This window comes from Agelaius tricolor, unplaced genomic scaffold (genome assembly GCF_023055355.1).
Source record: "Agelaius tricolor isolate 1412-34295 unplaced genomic scaffold, bAgeTri1.0.p SCAF_6, whole genome shotgun sequence".
NCBI classification, from domain to species: domain Eukaryota; kingdom Metazoa; phylum Chordata; class Aves; order Passeriformes; family Icteridae; genus Agelaius; species Agelaius tricolor.
Genome location: NW_027269266.1, coordinates 13,167,248 through 13,180,960, shown reverse-complemented (window position 1 = coordinate 13,180,960; position 13,713 = coordinate 13,167,248). Strand labels below are relative to the sequence as shown.

The window sequence follows — 13,713 nt, the reverse complement described above, 5'->3', positions numbered from 1 at the left end:
AAATGCAAATTTCTGGGATGCCTGCTGAAATCCATGCTAACAGGTGTTAGGAATATTGTTTTATGAGGTACAATACCTTGCATAGGTTAGTTTGTGGAGTTCATCTGCTGCCCCTCACTTGTCATAGTATCTAGCATGAAATTCCACACATGCCTTTTATTTAGGAAAGAACACAAAAGTATGTTATCTTATTCCTCTGGAATTTTCCACAGTTATTTAGCATGTTAGTTTAAGCATAATTGGTTAGTGGGCTCTTGAAATCTATATCTTAGCTGTGCTTATTTACATCAGGCTAAAAGTAGTTCATTTCAGTTGAGGTAAATGTGAAGCATTAGATTGCAAACGTACCTAATCCATCTCTCCTCCCCCATGACTAGAAATCCTGTGGTTAAAATAACACAGCCTCTATTCAGAGCACAAACTTAGAGCTGTGAGCAGGAGCAGGCTCGGGATTTAAACAACTCTCAGCAGATGAGTCTGTTCACGGGTCTTCCTCGGGTTTGTTTTTCATCCTACTTTTGATCCATGAGAGGAAGAAGCCAGGCTCTCTCCTCTGGGCAAGCAAGGTAAAGATTTTCTGCATTCTGTCTACGGTTGCATGCGCTTGTAAAGGAGCTTATAAACACGATTGCAAAAGGGCTGTTGCAAAAGCAATTGTAAAAATGTTGCTGTTATAGAGCAAGTGTTTGGCAAATGGCTTCACAATCTTGCAATGTCAGTCTGGTCTCCTGGCTATTTCCACACGACAGTGAAAGGATGAAATGATAAATCTTGCACAGAGAAGCAAGGAGCAGTGATTCTCCATCACACACCAGAGAAGCTGAGCCTGTAGGAAATAGCAAACCTGGGAACTGCTGTCATCCAGCCAGGCTACAGCAGAACTGGCATTTTGCTAACTGCCAGGTATAGTCCCTCCTGGGTTTGTGCAGCTGCTGTAATCCCGTTTGGGAGGCTGAGGCTGTGCTGGAGGATGGCACTGACTCTGTTTACTGAGGATATGCTAATGCTGCTCCAGCGTGACTCTTACACGAACTGCGGATCCGTGCTTTCAGGAATGTTTGGATGCGGCGTGCCAGATAATTAACTGCTTTTCTTTCCTCTTACTGCTTTCCAAGTCACAGGGGATATAGAAAAGCATCATCTTTCCTTGAATCCTTATTTTATTTGAAATCCAGGAAACAAGCGTGATGTCTGTGCTGATGCCCGTGGAACTGCACTCCCAGCGCCAGGGTCTGTTAACTCTGCCAGCCCTGCGCTGCTTTTCACAGGGGATCCCGAGTACCTCAGCAGCCCTCCTGCACCCGATGTCCAAAGGCAGAGGGTGGCACTGCTGGGGGGAATATGGAAACACCCGTTACTCACATTTTTGCTTCATTTAAAATAATGCTGCCCCTCCCTGCCCCAAGGCACGGGACAGTATGATTGCGTTGGGATTACTCTCTCCTTCCATCGGGGTAGCACAAAAAATGCTGCTCCAAGTGCTACCTGTCCTGTACGGGAGAAAGCCTTGTTTTGCTCACAGAGATGCTCACTTTCCCCTTCTTCTGCTTTCCACTCCTTTTTTTTTTTTTTTTTTTTTTTTTTTTCTGTCTGGTTTCCCATTGTCCTGTGTGCAGCCACTGGCCAGCCCGGTCCCCTCTGTCGCACAGTCATGTCACTCCCCATGGCAGCATGCTCTCCGCTGCTGCTGGGCCAGAGGAGAGGGGGACACGGCAGCTCCTCTCAGCACGGAGCTGCCACGCTCTGGGGAAGCTTTTGAACTGGAAAAGGTGCCCTTGTCCCTTGAGCCAGCAGTGCTGCTTTGTCCTGGGAGAGAAATGCAGCGTTATCACTTGGGTGCCCGGCTCAGGGAGGGACAAGCAGGGCTGCAAGGAACACAAACACACCTCTTTTCCTGATTCTCTGAGCACACCACGGCAGAGAGGCAGCTCAGAGAGAGAACATGTGCAAAACAAAGAAATGCGGTCAGGCAGGAACTATAAAATTCCAATATAGAAAGTGGAGCTGATGTCATTTTAACGTCCTAAGCAGTGCCAAGAATTCTAAGCTCTGTATCAAGATTCAGTGCAAAACCCCCACAAACTCACAAGTTGTTCTTGTGGAAAAATTAACTTTTATGGAAAATATGCATGGGAACATGCCAGAGGAGTGTGTTGTTTTATTTCCTTTATTAATTTTGAATACATTAGTTCAGAGAGCAATCCCATTTTAGCATCAGCTGCCTCTATCCAAGAAGCAGAAGCTCACACACACAGCTCACAAATACTGGAGGCGAGGGAGCTGTGTTTTCCTGTGTGATCAGTTGTTAGATGGAAAGAGCTGCTCGAGTAGGAAGGGGTGTGGGAAGGCTCAGTGGGATGACTGACTTAAAGCTTTTTTCCTGGTGACATATCTGAATCGTGATCAGATGCACCTGAATGGAGCAGCATCATCAGCTATTATAATGCTGAGTGCGTCAGAGGTGGGATTGCTGCAGCTCCTGTGGTAAAGGTTACTCATCTCTGTCCTGCTGCAGGACCGCCTTCGCTGCTGCTTCTAACTTTGTCAGACTTGAAAAGTTTAGACTGAGCTCTTCCAACTTGATTGTCTGCCTTGGGATAAGTTCTTTTCTGGAAAATTTCAGCCAAAACTGTCCAGCCAGTTTTGTCCACTCCAAGAATGAGCAAGGGAAAAAGGAATTGTTGTCCAACTGGAAAAAAAAGAAAGGAAGAAACAGGAGGGGGGAATCTGGTGATCCTTTTTTTGGATAGTTCTTATCCCTCTGTGCTCTGGAGTTGAGATCTGAAATTTGGCAGCTTTCTGCTAGGAATGTGATTTTTTTTTTTTTAACTTTGTAAATCTCCTCCAATTTGGCTTAGTGATAGCCTTTGAAGGGAGAAAATAGCAAATTCTTAGGGATGTGCTAAGGCTGAGCAGTCAAAATCTGCTGAGATTCCTTCCCACATGAGTGAGCTCAGCCCAGCATCCCAGCAGCTCCCAGTGCTGACCCCAGTGCTCCTGTGCAAGCAGTCAGTGCTACCAAGCTCCTGCAGATCCTGGTTCTTCCCCACAGCGTGACAGGGACCCAGGTCCTCTCTCTGCAATCCAAGAGTCATCTCAGCTCGAGGAGCAGAATGAAGATGGGCTCTTTGTGTAGTGCTGCTCAGGGCAGAGTTGATGGTCAGTGGAAAGGGAGGCAGGGAACAACACTGATATTTCCTGTCACAGCCTGGTGGCAGACAGGGACCCAGGCAATGCTGGGCTAAGCAAAGACCTGGTACTTGGATGCTAAAGCTGGAGGGATGCATGGAAATGGTTTGAGGAGTACATGGCACAAATGAGGAGTCAGGAGGCTTTGGGAGCAGGTCAGGAAGGTGTATGTCAAGGTGTGAGCCATAGGGAGAGTCCAGGCACACCAGAGCTTGATATGAAACCTCAGCTGCCCCATTCTTGGTCCCTTTTTGAGAATATGAGTGCTACCTCAGAATTGGCTTCAGTCCTACTCTCCCTGCAGGGTCTTCTGTGCCAGGTCTTGCTGAGGCTGTCCCCAGTCTGCAGCCAGTGGCTGTGGGTGCCCCACTGTCTGCACGTGCCAAAAGGCCCTGCTCCTAATGTCCACTGCTGGGATGGGAGCTGGTGGGAGCTCTGCCTCCAGAATGTCCAGTGTGCCTCATGATGAGCAATCCTGCACAGCCCCATGGCTGTTGGTCACCCTCTGGGGACAGCTGAGATGGGTGACCAAGATCCTGATAAAATAGTGCCTGGTGCAGTCAAGCTGTTGCTTACATGCCTGTGTCTGTTTCCATTTTATTCAAATGGCTAAAGAACCACCACCCTTGACAGAAGTACTAGAAGAACCCAAGTACTACAGGGAAATGTGTCATTGTAGTTCCAAGTTTTGGGAAAGTCAGTCATTTTTATTTAGGAGAAGTTGGGAAGAAAATAAAGCCTAGGACTGCACTGAACTCTAAGGGAAAAAACCAAAATTCTGTAGAATATCTCCAGTGAAAAAAGTCCATCCAGTACCATGGGATAAAGCTGACACCTCTGGCAAAATATTGCGTGTTCATCTAATTAACAATTGTACCATAACACATAGCACAAAGGAGGCCTAATTCTGGCATCTCTTGCCTCATGGATTTTTCAGTCATAGCAGTATTCTAACAGCCTATTTTTGTATGCAATGCATATGCAACATTGGAGACAGATGGCAAAATCTCAGTGCTCATTGTGACGTGATTTCCACATCCAAAGGTAGGAGCTGCAGCCTGCTTGTTTCCACTCCTGCTGCAGTGGCAGGGAAAGGTGGTTTTCCTCACTTCTTTTATGACTATAGGCCATGGAGCAACCTGGGCAGCCCCTCCTTCCACAGAGACAGGCTGTGAAGTTTTGTCATCTTCATCAGCTCCTGTGAGCCCCATGCACACATCAGCACCCAGCTCTGTGAGACTGTGCAGAAACAAAGAACAGAAGGACAGGAGCTGTGAGAACAGTGTGAGGAGATCAGAGCTGCCTACAGCCAGCTGTGGAGGGGGGAAGGAGCCCTAGGAAGCTGTGAGACATTGTTGGCCAGTGCTGCAGGCAGTGCTTGCTGTGCACTGACAGCCTTGCCTTAGTCAAGGATGTCACAACCAGGAGTTTTAAGCAGGGATTTGCAGGAGAACTGAAACAGAAAAGGAAAAGCAGAGGTGGATACTTATGGGCTTCTGCTCCAAGAGCCAAGGTAGAAAATAGACATCCCTAAATTTTGATGCTGAATAAGTATGGAGTGGAATTGACAGTTGAAGGAGCAGAGATACTTATTGGGAATGTCCTTGTGGGAGCTGTCACAAAGTAAATAAATCCAGGAGGATGTTGCTCTTACAACTTTGATGAGATGATTACAAGTAGGGAGCAGCACCATGACTGAGGCAGTCAAGTCTGTGCATAAGGTTTCTTGCACAGATCTAAAAGAGCTGCTGCCTCCTCATCTGGCACCCCAGCTGGCCCAGGCAGCTCCTTGCACAGCCCAGGGCAAGAGTCAGGTCACCTCGTGAGTGCTAACCCAAAACCTTCAGGGCTTGATGAATTGTTTGACCTACTTGAGGCTCAGACTCCACTCAGAGAATCCCATGCTCTTCCTACAGTTTTGGCCTGAATTAAACCAGTATGAACATGACTGGTTCAACAATCACAACACTGTGCCTTGGGACTTCGCCTCTGCTGGAAACTAAAGTACATGCAATTAATTCTGTGGTTCCTCAATGAACAAAATGGGTCTTTTGTGTAATACTATTACTCATTTGTTTCCAATTAGTTATGAATCATGAATTGTTTTGTCTCAGAAATTAATGCTATTTTATACCCCAAATTATCAGTTTTTACCTACTTTGCATACCCCGATGTTTCCACAGATTCTGTGAGCCAAGTCTTCTGTCCTGATCCATGCCAGAATCTTGGGTTTGTGAATGTAATTGCAGAATAAGGTTGAGGTCTTCAGATCCTGTGGCTTGAGAGAATCAAAATGACCCAAGACCTGAGAGAAGGTTGCTACTTTCCTGCAATTGCATTTCAAATATAAATATGTCTTCATTTTATTCTGCTGTGCAGTGATGTGTGTTAGGGTGAAACATCCAAAAATCTGCTTATGGAGTGGATGTACAGATTTCGTCTCTTATCAAGGCACAGCCCTTTCTGAGTACTCTTGTAGTGACCATCTTGGTTATCCAAACAGTGCTCTCCTGTATAAATCAAGTCCTGCTTAATACAGGGGATCTGCCAAGTCTTCAAATGCATCCATGAAATGTGTCACTTGGGCTGTGTGGCCTTTACAGAATCCTCCAATTTCAGGGACACTTTGGAAAAGTGACTTATTATGTGCTCTATTGCCTTGCAGCTCAGATGCAGAAGGAGAGTGAATACACAGTCATCAGGAAAGAAATACTCATTTCTGATAAGGCAAAAAGGCCTTACCTTTTTCAAAAGAAGGAGGCTAGCACAGGGTGAGGAAGATGAGCATTTCAGCCTTTTGCACTGGTGAATTTGGGAAACCCCTACCCAGACACAAATTCACACTGACTGGATAGCACTGCCAGGGTTTGCACCCCTGCTACACATCAGCAGAAGGCAGAAATCTCCTTATCAATAACTTCCCTCAGAGAAACAGAATCAAACAAAATTATGTTTGATCCAGCTCCAACACCTTTTCTCATAATGGATTGTTTTGGCCTCTTGGATATGTGTAATCAAATGCTGCTGCTTTTCACACGCAGTTCACTGTGTTTAACTTGAGAGGGATCTTGCTTAAATATTTATTTAAACAATAACATCCCTTGAGTTCTTTGTAAATTGCTGTACAAAATTAACCCCAAACACTATTTTAAAAAATGATTAAACTGGTTTTCTGCCTGAGCACAGTGCTATGGGCCAGTGCCTCCTTCTACCAGGGCTGAAGATCCTGCAGCTCTGAAAGCCAGCTCCTGCTCCACAGGACTCATGGACCCAGCCCTCAAATTTTTCCAGCTGCTCTCAGAGTTGCAGAGCAGAGTTTCAGAAGTTGTGTTGGTTTTGACCCAGGAACCCCAATGTCCTGTAACTTCCAGGAACAGGCTCTTTTCCTGGATGCAGGAAAAGTGCTCTGAGAGCTGTCTCTTCCTACTGGTACCCACAGACCATGGCTGAGGCTGGAAACACAGCAATGCCAACCCTATGCAACCCACAACTGCTGGGCAGCATGAGGAAGCTGAGGCTGCAGATTTTTTTTAAAATAGTATTTAAATTATAACTTCATAACCTTCAGGTCTGGGAATTTTCTGAGCAAAAGACCCTAAAAATACATAAACCACACAACATACTCTCTACTATTTGGCTGGAGTCTGCAAATCTAAGGACTCACTATCCCAAATAAAAATACTTTTTATTATATTTAAAAGAGGGGGTTCAAACTCTTCATTAACAGGCCATTTTCTTGTATCTAAGTTTTGTTAAAGGTGGACTTACACAGAAGTGTAGGTAGCATTAAAGTTATCTCTTAAAAATGTTGCACTGGATTAGCAATATTGAAGTGAAGAAGAGCAACAGCCCTTCTTCTGCAATTCTAATTCCACGTTCTTCCAGCATCTTGATGAATCAGTTATTGGCTAAATCAGTTATAGTCAACATGGACTTGGATGGAAATTGAGTTACTCACCAGCTAAAGTAAGTGCAAAGAAGATAATTCATTATGCTGCTCCTTAGCTATAATTGAAGCTCATCTCCTCATTTGAGGCTCTGTGTGGGTTTAATCATAGAGCTGAACTGGGGGAAAAATACCAGAGCTTCTCTGAATCATTTTTATTCTTGCTCTGGTTCTTTATCATTAATTACATCAAGACATATCTCCAAGGAGACAAAGAGTGGTGCCATCAGCCTGCTGCCGCTTAGGTCCCCCCAAAACCTTCACTTCTTTTGCTAAGTGCAATGTGTCTTTGCATGGTCCCTTTGGAGGAAGAGGCAGGCTGCATTTTGCTTGAGATCCTTCTTGTTCTGAGTGCAGATTTCCACAGACTAAATAAAAAGGTACAGCCTTTTTAGCACTAGCACTAGAGGTGAAGCTGGGAGATCAATCAGCCTTTTCTCAGCTGAAGATGATTGCAGAAACAGTTTTGAACATCAGGAGGGTATTGAGCATTACTTTCCTCCCATGGTGAATGCAATATGTGGAACGTGGGCCTCAGACATCCCTTCCTTTTTCCAGTCTGAATGGGAAAGACCTCCTTGTACTTTTCTCTCCATTAGGCAAGGCCATGGTCAGCAGCATGGATGAAGTACCACAGTTCAATAACTTCAAATCAATACTTCGTTACTCGTCTCTGTTCAGAGGAAGCATATTTTTCTCTCCATGGGTACATAGAGCCTTTATCCAGCTCTCAATCACCCAGACATCTTGGTCAGTTTTAGGGTTAATTTCCTCCTTTTAGTTTCCTGCCATTATTTCCTCACAGCACCTGGAGTCGACCTTTGCCAGTAAATGTGTCTGAAATAGGATTTCCAGAATAAAGGGGTTTTTAATTTTTTTTTTTTTTTTTTTGCCTGGACCAGTCAATATGAACAGCTACTTGATAGCTAGAGAAGGGTTTTTTTCCAAACTTTTGTGATTCAGCTCTTGCATAGCCACTGGGCCTGGCAGTTCCACTTCAGGGGATCTGAGAATCATGCCTTTGTCCACAATCAGATCAGAAAGTGAAATTACAGAAAATTTTAGGGAACTGCATGATCCTGAAACTGTAGTTTCAGACATGTCCAGGTTGCTTAACTCTAGAGAAACGAAACATTTTGATGGTTCAGAAAGGAAACCACTTGTTTCTAGTTTGAAGTGAATGAAAGCCTCTGAGTTCCTCTCAGTTTGACATTAGTCCATGCCCTCTCTCTTGTGCTGTGGTGTCTCATGAGGGCTCTTGCTTGCCCATAGCTGTGTCTGACCAGCTGAGCTGCACACACGCCTAACTCACAGCAATCACACTCCTGTGTCGCTCCACTGGAGATGGGAGTACCCCTTTCACCAATTTTCTCAAGATCATACACACCTGTAATGGAAGGTATTCACCCAGACAAGGGACTTTGGAAACAAGGACTGCAGCAGGAATCTCACCTCAGCCTTGGGAACCTGATGTAAGACCCTGTAAAATGCAAGACTGAGGAAACCAACCATGTAGCATGACCTGAAGCTGTGCCAAAAGAAGCAAGCCCACTTATTTCACTGTGCTCTTGCAAGGACTGGAGCTGCCTCCTGGACATGGTGATACTTCCCAACTTTCACCCTCCTAGATCTGGAGAAGCAGCTTGAAATGTGATGCTCCACATCTGTTCTGGCTGTCCTACCCACAAAACCAGCTGTTTCCTTCAGCCCAGTGAGTGCTGCAGGGTTGGGGACAACCTGGGCAAGGGGCAAAACAGAACCAGGAACTGTGACCACTGTACCAGGCACCCCTGCAAAGGTCAGAGATGTTTGCATGGCCAACATCTGCTCTGGTTTAATTCAGTCCTGTTTGTGTGGCTTTGTGAGCACTGAAACAGCAAGAGCCCCAGTGTTTAACTACTGTTATTTATTAGGTAGAATACTGCCCAGTCCTGAGCCTGAACTCTCAAACTGAAGCTCAATATATACAGTCTATCTTGCCTCTCTCCAAACAGCATCCAGCATCAATCACAGCACTGTAAATTGTTTACACAAAACTGCAGACATCATAACTTATTAAATAACTCTCTTGTCGGTCAGATAAGTAAATATTTCGAAAGACTGAACATCGTGGCAGGCTGGAACTGCCCAGACCAGCTCCAAATGGATCCAAGCTAACAGGGGACCATATTTGCCTTGCCTTTGATGTCCCTGCTCCAAAATGGGCTGAGAAGGGATCTGAAAACAAGCCTCCCTAAGGGAAGCTTATGCAGTTTTAAAGATGCTCAACCTTCTGTAGAGGTAACAGGAAGAAGAATGTGGAAAGAGTTTGCAAAGAAACTATCTTCCTGAAGAAGTAAATTTGAACTTGTGGGAGTCAGACCCTCCCCCTCCTTCTCCATGTCCTCCTCTTTAAACCCAAACAAATCAAATGGATGCCAAAAACTCTCTGCTGCAGAAGGGGTTGAGGGTTTGTTCCTTGGGCCGTAGCTGAGATTGCAGGGGGGATTTCTCTTGCTGTTGGTGGAATGGATGGTGGCAGCACCTTCACACAACCACCTCTTCTTGCAGGCAGCCCTCCCAGGAGCTCTGGCTGTCAGAAGGGGAATGGTGCTGGCTCTGCCTCCCACAGTTCTGCTGCCTGCCCATGGTAAGTCTCTGTGCTTTTGCAAACAGACCATGGCTGTCTGCTGCTATCGGAAACACGCAGAAACATGTTGTTCTATGAGATACTTGTTTCCAATCATTTCCAACAATTATTTGGGATATTTTTCTTTTCAAATTCACTGAGTTGTACCAGTTCACCTCCTTTTCAAAGGGATTGTGTTATATGCAGGAATGTGGAGTTGAAAGGACGTGAATTTTTGCAACAGGAATTTGTTTTGGAAGCAAGCGAGTTGGAAGGAGAGGAAACGGGCAGCCCACCAAGGGCTTCGGCAGGATTATCCCACCCTTTCAGCAAGCTACAGCCAGGGCAACTCATGAGCTGGGGCTCAGCCTGCTTCTGGGGGGGGTAGGGACAGACAAACTGCTCTCCCCAGCAGTTTAATACAGCACAGGATCCAGTCATGTCTCTTGAAACCTCATCTGAAAATTCCCCTCAGGCACAGACCTCACTGATGTGAATCATGGAATCATAGAATATCCTGAGTTGGAAGGGACCCCCAAAGATCACTGAGCCCAACTGTGGCAGCCACTGCGAGGTAGGAAAGCTCCAGCTGGGTGAAGCTGGCTCTGGGCTGCTGCTGTTGGGTCACTGGGGTGCTGAGGAGGGCACTCATCTGCACAGCCCCTGCCAAAGGCCAGGCACACAGTCCATTACCAGATGAAAACTCATGGGCTTGAGTCTAACCTGGTGCTGAATGAGTGACTCAGCTGTGTGTTTGGCATTTACTTGTTTGGTGCCTGACTGGCACCTCCTGGCCTGCATTTTCTCTAAAAAGATTTTAAGTCTTAGTCTTTTGAGATACTTCAACACCTCCCGTTGCTGGTGCATCTGGGTAGTTTTCTTAAAATATATGTTTCCTTGCACTGTGTGTTTCACTGATTTAATGTCAGAGGCATGTGTGAGGCTGTCCATGTTTGCAAAAACTCAGGGGTTTCATCCCAGGGCTGAATCAAATGCTGCCAACACAGCACAGTGCAGACATAAATAAAACATAGCTTGTAGAGACCAACTGTCAGTGGTTCTCAGATCCTCAAATATCCATTTCTGTTTGTGCACAACCATACTTACTGGCACTCCTGCCTCAATATATTCAGTATAAACTGATGATTGATTGAGAAAACAGGTTAAGAAAAAGAAAAAAAAAAAGAGTAATTTCTTACACAAGTGGGTGCATGTGGAGGGGAGATGGGAAAAGGGTGCAGAGGTAACACTGACCTGGTGGCATACAGGGCAGCATGAAAAGGTGTCAATACAGTCAATATGTTCATGTCCCACAGGTGCAGAGAGTTTTCACACCTTGGAGTAAATGTTTCCTAATTCCCAAACACACATGATAGGAAAGAACAGCATGCAGAAGGAAACACATTCTGGTAACTTGCCAGAAGGAAAGGTGTTATTTTTCAAAAGAGAGCTGGAGACACTCCAGCTCTGGATTCATATCCAGCTCTAGCCTCCAGCCACAAATATGAACCTGCACTAATGCAGACACTGTCAAAGAGCCACCACTCTTGTGGGCTGTGTGTCACACATAGCTGTGTGGCATGGCTGTCACTGAGTGGGTGTCCCAGTGTGCTGGATGTACCTGTGGGCATTACAGGAGGAATACCCTCCCACACCTGGAGCCCCAAGGCCCAGGGACTCACTCACACTCTGCAGGACCCCACAGCTCCCAGAGCCCATCTCAGCTCTGTCACCTCCCCTCTGCTGGGGCTATGGGTGATCCATTTGCTCCACCAAACTCTGCCAGCCCTGGGTACGTGCCCTGCTCTCTGCTGAGGAGGGGATGTGTGGGTAATCTCTGCTCGAGGCTTTGCTGTGAGATGAAGGTACTGTGCAGCTGGCTCTGTGGTAGTGTTCCTATTGACCAGCACCTACAGGAAGCTTGCAGTGGGGGTAAATTTGCCCTTAAATAAGTGCATTTCTTTTCCTATCTTCATTGCAACATCTCACTGTTTTTTCAACCATTAGTGATTTTTTTCCTCTCTCTCTTAACATTGTCTGTGATTTCTGTGTCAGAAGGGGGAGTATTGTCAGATCACATTCTCATGATGGGAGAGGCAGAAAATCCGTTCTGTATATCATGTGACCTTGGCTTGCAACTCCACGAAGGATTTCTTCAAGCCCTGCTCATTATCTCGTTTTATACTTTAAAGAAAAGCGAAAATGCTGGTGACAAATGGCCTCGTTTATCACATTTAATTGACTGACTATTCTTTTAAGCCTCTGAAACACACTTTGGGCCAAAGCACTGGGAAAAGAACATGCCATTTACCCTGGTCTGCTGCCAGGTCACATTAAAAAATGTTCAGGAGGTGTTTTCTAGATCAGTACATGGAGTGGGAGCAACGGTGTGCACTCTCACCACTTCCCTCCTGGATTCTAGCAACCATGACAGTGTCAGCCCTTTCACAAGCAAGCAGCAGAAATGAGCAGAAATGAGAATTTCGAGTGAAACTGTTGTGGGAAGGGTGAAACCACTAAAAAGTTGTATGTGAAAGGTGTCAATACTTCCCTGCTGACTAGGGAGTGCCTGGAATGGGACTGTGGGGGTCTCCCTTCTTCCCAGAACTAACAGCGGAACTAACCAACATTTCAGTGACAGCTTAGGCAATGTGAAAATCAGTACCATGCTTGTTGCAGCTATGGCTGGTGTGGTGCTGACTGTAGGTTGTGGAATGACAGCTGGAAATAGGGACTGAAAACCCCAAAGATGCAGTTTGGGGGGATGAGTACACAGCTTTCCCCAGTGTCCCTGAGACAGGCTGGCACTGACTCTGTGGGCTGCTGCTCAGCCCCAAGAGCCCACGGGTTGTGATGGGTCATGGGCTGCCCCTAATGTGTACCTATAATGTCATACTGCTGCAAACAAAACCCCAAACACCACTGTAAACTACACAGATAGAAACACAGCCTGTAAGACATCCCTCTTCCCTCAGTTCAGCTCCCCTTGCCAGTGTGAGACTTCACCTAAAGATTTTTCTTATGGAAGGAGATGGTATTCCTCAAAAAGGGTGTATATGGGTATGTGCAGGAAGGTAGGCAAAAAAAACTGGGTTTGATTGAAGAACAGAAATCTAAAGAGAGAAAAAAAAATGTTGTCAAGCATATAAAGGGCTGTTCAACAAGAAAATTAATAACCTGGTCTCTGTCCCTGCTGCAGATATCAGCCACATGCTAAAATTTCAGTCAGGGTGTGTACTGGGTCTGGCTGAGAGGGAGTTAAGAAAGACTTAATACAGATTTAAGGAATGTTTTTAATAGTAAGTGTAGTAAAACACTGAAATACTTAGTCTCAGGAGACTGTGGAGGTTCTGTTATTAAAGATTTTTCAGAACAGGTTATACAGACATCTGTAAGGATTCACCTAGGCATGGGATGGAATGATGGGCTGGAGCCAGCCTGAATCCCTGGGGACCCTTTGCATGAAATTTTCATCACATTAATGTGAACACAAGACCCTTCTTATAGACTACTAAAGACACCACCCTGTTTTTTCACAAATCCCTCCAAAAAGGTTTCAGTCTCTACTGAGCCTGTCCCCAGTTTGGAGATGGGAATATTTTGACTCCTTTCCCCAACCCACTCAAAGGGGCCAATGAACCCCAGAGTCACAGAAACCTTTTCTCCCCTCCTGTCCTCTGCCAGCCTGGGACCCCTGGGATGGAAAGGACAGGGGAAGGACCCTTGCTCCAAGTGGTGCTGGAGTCTTGTGCCCTGGGAGAGCCATTCCCACATTGCTGCTCCTTCCCCCCAAAGCCCAGTGCCACCCCACAGCTGCTCACCCCCGGGGACACCAAGGGCCTTCACAGCCCCTGACCACCCCCACTGACCACAGGGGGACACAGCATTGCATCCTGAGTAAAAGATTGACACAAATCCCACAGTCCTGATTAGCCACCCCTCTAATCCCCGTGATGTCAGCAGGGTTTTG

General features: G+C 46.0%; 1 protein-coding gene across 2 annotated transcripts in view; it reads left to right on the top strand.

The window, feature by feature from the left end:
• Nucleotides 1–427: 427 nt before the first annotated feature.
• Nucleotides 428–13,713, top strand: part of JCAD (junctional cadherin 5 associated) — a 60,096-nt gene continuing 46,810 nt past the window's right edge. The window contains exons 1-2 of one of the 2 annotated variants that reach the window (XM_071428732.1): nucleotides 428–566; nucleotides 9,686–9,764. The gene's annotated coding sequence lies outside the window, so the exon portion shown is untranslated. The remainder of the gene's footprint in view (nucleotides 567–9,685; nucleotides 9,765–13,713) is intronic. The other variant, XM_071428730.1, reaches the window with a different exon arrangement.